Below are 5074 nucleotides of genomic sequence, written 5' to 3' on the forward strand. Positions count from 1 at the left end.
GAGAGAGAGAGAGAGAGAGAGAGAGAGAGAGAGAGAGAGAGAGAGAGAGAGAGAGAGAGAGAGAGAGAGAGAGAGAGAGAGAGAGAGTGAGAAAGGAAGAGAGAGACAGCGAGAGAGAGAGACTGAGAGAGTGAGAAAGGGAGAGAGAGAGCGAGAGAGAGAGAGAGACTGAGAGAGAGAGAGAGAGAGAGAGAGAGAGAGAGGGGGAGTGAGAAAGGGAGAGAGAGAGAGACATAGAGAGAGAGGGAGTGAGAAAGGGAGAGAGAGAGAGAGAGAGAGAGAGAGAGAGTGAGAAAGGGAGAGAGAGAGAGACTGAGAGAGAGTGAGAGAGCGAGAGATGGAGAGAGAGACTGAGAGAGAGAGAGGGAGTGAGAAAGGGAGAGAGAGAGAGAGAGAGAGAGAGAGAGAGAGAGAGAGTGAGAAAGGGAGAGAGAAAGACTGAGAGAGAGAGAGAGAGAGAGAGAGAGAGAGAGAGAGAGAGAGAGAGAGAGAGAGAGAGAGAGAGAGAGAGAGAGAGCCAGACAGACAGACATATAATATGAGCGTAAAAATTAACTAGCAGGATCTGTATATATAAGCTATATTTATAAGCTAGTGCATAAAGCTATAGTGGACCTGTTGTATGTCCTGACGAATCTAACAAAGGAACAGAATACATGTTTGACAGTTTTTGCACTGATGATTTATGCTCACTTCCTGGTAGCCAATCGTCTTTGCCACGTAAGGTAAGAACAAGAAACCCTTGTAAAGACCACAGGCACACTCCAACGGTTTGATGAGGGGTTATGGGTGCAGGGCCGGGCACCTACCATCTCGGTAGGTGTATTTAGGTTTAGGAGACCCCCTCTTCCCCAATGCTCTTAACCCAACCAGCGTCATGTGCCTTTGGTTAGATGAAGTCAGTAGGTAAAGCACTTCTAAGCGAAGTAAATGTGGGGAGGTTCAGAGACCCCCAGCCTTCCCTTATGCCTCACACCCAAGCAACGTCACGTACCTGTGGTTAGAATGACAGGGAGGAAGGGGGGGGGGGGGGGAGTTAGCCGGTTTAGTCCGGTTTAGCCAGGCTGATACCCCTTATCCCCTCCAACACATCAATGGCGTTAGCCTGTGTTTTAGGGGAAGCATTTCCAGTCCGAGTCTAAGGCTCGATCACTGAGTTATATGTATACATCTCTGTGGGCTCAATAGTGTCTGTGGGCACGGTGTGGAAAGGTTTAGGATGCACCTTACCACCATACATCACACACAAATTACATGTGCCTGTGGTTGGGACAAGTAAAAGGGGTGGGGGGGGGGGGGCGCTGTGTGTGTGTGTGTGTGATTGTGTGTGTGTGTGTGTGTGTGTGTGTGTGTATGTGTGTGTGTGTGTGTGCGTGTGTGTTTGTGTACGTATGTGTGTGTGCCGTGTGTGTGCGTGTGTGTGTGTATGTCACGGTGTGTCAGTATGTGTGTTTGTGTATGTGTGTGTGTCAGTGTGTGTGTGTATGTGTTAGTGTGTGTGTGCATGTGTGTGTGTAGGGGGGTACAGGGTGAGCATGCCTAACACTTAGTAGATGAAAGATGTAGTGAGGTTTGGAAGTCCACTTCCCTCTACCCCGGCCTATACCCCACTGCACCAAACCAGTATCATGTGCCTGTTGTTCGGACAAAGGGGGGAGAGACAGGGTATGTTCAAGTTGAACGGGTAGCCTCGGAGTCGTGGGGCTAGAGGGTGGGAAGGCCTTTATAATAAGAAAAGGGACTATGATCTGTTGACCCTGTGTTCTTGTTTTCTTTTGCAGCTTCAGCAAACAAGAGAGAAACCGGAACAAGCGGCAGAGGTGAAGAATTCACGTACAGTAAGCGAGATATTTAAAACTCGGCGCAAGACACCGACTTTGATATGTGGGTGTGACGTTTTGAATGTCTGTCTGTCTTTACATTTAGTCAAGTTTTGACTAAATGTTTTAACGTAGAGGGGGGAATCGAGACGAAGGTCATGGTGTATGTGCGTGTGTGTGTGTGTCTGTGTGTGTGTGTAGAGCGATTCAGACTAAACTACTGGACCGATCTTTATGAAATTTGACATGAGAGTTCCTGGGTATGAAATCCCAGAACGTTTTTTTCATTTTTTGGATAAATGTCTTTGATGACGTCATATCCGGCTTTTCGTGAAAGTTGAGGCGGCACTGTCACGCCCTCATTTTTCAACCAAATTGGTTGAAATTTTGGTCAAGTAATCTTCGACGAAGCCCGGACTTCGGTATTGCATTTCAGCTTGGTGGCTTGAAAATTAATTAATGACTTTGGTCATTAAAAATCTGAAAATTGTAAAAAAAAAATAAAGATTTATAAAACGATCCAAATTTACGTTCATCTTATTCTCCATCATTTTCTGATTCCAAAAACATATAAATATGTTATATTTGGATTAAAAACAAGCTCTGAAAATTAAATATATAAAAATTATTATCAAAATTAAATTGTCGAAATCATCTTATTCCTTGTCGGTTCCTGATTCCAAAAACATATAGATATGATATGTTTGGATTAAAAACACGCTCAGAAAGTTAAAACAAAGAGAGGTACAGAAAAGCGTGCTATCCTTCTTAGCGCAACTACTACCCCGCTCTTCTTGTCAATTTCACTGCCTTTGCCATGAGCGGTGGACTGACGATGCTACGAGTATACGGTCTTGCTGAAAAATGGCATTGCGTTCAGTTTCATTCTGTGAGTTCGACAGCTACTTGACTAAATGTTTTATTTTCGCCTTACGCGACTTGTTTTGTATTTCTGTCTGTCTGTCTTTTTACATTTAGTCAAGTTTTGACTAAATGTTTTAACGTAGAGGGGGGAATCGAGACGAGGGTTGTGGTGTATGTGTGTGTGTGTGTGTGTGTGTGTGTGTGTGTGTGTGTGTGTGTGTGTGTGTGTGTGTGTGTGTGTGTCTGTCTGTCTCGTCTGTGTGTGTGTGTAGAGCGATTCAGACCAAACTACTGGACTGATCTTTATGAAATTTGACATGAGAGTTCCTGGGAATGATATCCCCGGACGTTTTTTTTCTTTTTTTCGATAAATACCTTTGATGACGTCATATCCGGCTTTTTGTAAAAGTTGAGGCGGCACTGTCACACCCTCATTTTTCAATCAAATTGATTGAAGTTTTGGCCCAGCAATCTTCGACAAAGGCCGGACTTCGGTATTGCATTTCAGCTTGGTGGCTTAAAAATTAATTAATGACTTTGGTCATTAAAAATCTGAAAATTGTAAAACAAAAACATTTTTTTATAAAACGATCCAAATTTACGTTTATCTTATTCTTCATCATTTTCCGATTCCAAAAACATATAAATATGTTATATTCGGATTAAAAACAAGCTCTGAAAATTAAAAATATAAAAATCATTATTAAAATAAAATTTCCGAAATCGATTTAAAAACAATTTCATCTTATTCCTTGTGGGTTCCTGATTCCAAAAACATATAGATGTGATATGTTTGGATTAAAAACACGCTCATAAAGTTAAAAAGAATAGAGATAAAGAAAAGCGTGCTATCCTTCTCAGCGCAACTACTACCCCGCTCTTCTTGTCAATTTCACTGCCTTTGCATCGAGCGGCGGACTGACGATGGTACGAGTATACGCTCTTGCTGTAAAAATGCAGTGAGTTCAGTTTCATTCTGTTAGTTCGACAGCTTGACTAAATGTTATAATTTCGCCTTACGCGACTTGTTGTATTTCTGTCCGTCTGTGTCTGTGTCTGTCTCTGTCTTTGTCTCAGTCTTTCAAGTTTGTCTCTGTCTGTCTGTCTGTCTGTCCCGGCGAGTCATCTCTGTCTCTGTCTCTGTGTGTGTGTCTCTCTCTCTCTAAATAACACCCTACCCCTTTTTATATTTAGTCAAGTTTTGACTAAATATTTTAACATCGAGGGGGAATCGAAACGAGGGTCGTGGTGTATGTGCGTGTGTGTGTGCGTGTGTGTGTGTGTGCGTGTGTGTGTGTGTGTGTCTGTGTGTGTGTGTAGAGCGATTCAGACTAAACTACTGGACCGATCTTTATGAAATTTTACATGAGAGTTCCTGGGTATGAAATCCCCGAACGTTTTTTTCATTTTTTTGATAAATGTCTTTGATGACGTCATATCCGGCTTTTCGTGAAAGTTGAGGCGGCACTGTCACGCCCTCATTTTTTAACCAAATTGGTTGAAATTTTGGTCAAGTAATCTTCGACGAAGCCCGGACTTCGGTATTGCATTTCAACTTGGTGGCTTAAAAATTAATTAATGACTTTGGTCATTAAAAATCTGAAAATTGTAAAAAAAAATAAAAATTTATAAAACGATCCAAATTTACGTTTATCTTATTTTCCATCATTTGCTGATTCCAAAAACATATAAATATGTTATATTCGGATTAAAAACAAGCTCTGAAAATTAAATATATAAAAATTATTATCAAAATTAAATTGTCCAAATCAATTTAAAAACACTTTCATCTTATTCCTTGTCGGTTCCTGATTCCAATTACATATAGATATGATATGTTTGGATTAAAAACACGCTCAGAAAGTTAAAACAAAGAGAGGTACAGAAAAGCGTGCTATCCTTCTTAGCGCAACTACTACCCCGCTCTTCTTGTCAATTTCACTGCCTTTGCCATGAGCGGTGGACTGACGATGCTACGAGTATACGGTCTTGCTGAAAAATGGCATTGCGTTCAGTTTCATTCTGTGAGTTCGACAGCTACTTGACTAAATATTGTATTTTCGCCTTACGCGACTTGTTTGGTATGTGTAGGGCCTATGTGTGCATGTGCTTACATGAGTGTATGTGTCTGTTACCGTGTGTGAGTGTGTGTGTGAGTGTGTGTGATTGTGTGATTGTGTGTGTGTGTCAGTGTGTGTGTGTGTGTGTGTGTGTGTGTGTGTGTGTTAGTGTGTCAGTGTGTGTTAGTGTGTGTGTGTGTGTGTGTGTGTGTGTGTGTTTCTTTCGATGAGTGTATTTGATAAAACTGATGTGTATTCCGTCCGTTTGCAACTCGATCAGTTCACACGATACGTAACAACTTGATTTTCAAGTCGCGTTGTCTTTCTTAC

The sequence above is a fragment of the Littorina saxatilis genome, linkage group LG5, assembly GCF_037325665.1.
Source record: "Littorina saxatilis isolate snail1 linkage group LG5, US_GU_Lsax_2.0, whole genome shotgun sequence".
In the NCBI taxonomy this organism is placed as follows: domain Eukaryota; kingdom Metazoa; phylum Mollusca; class Gastropoda; order Littorinimorpha; family Littorinidae; genus Littorina; species Littorina saxatilis.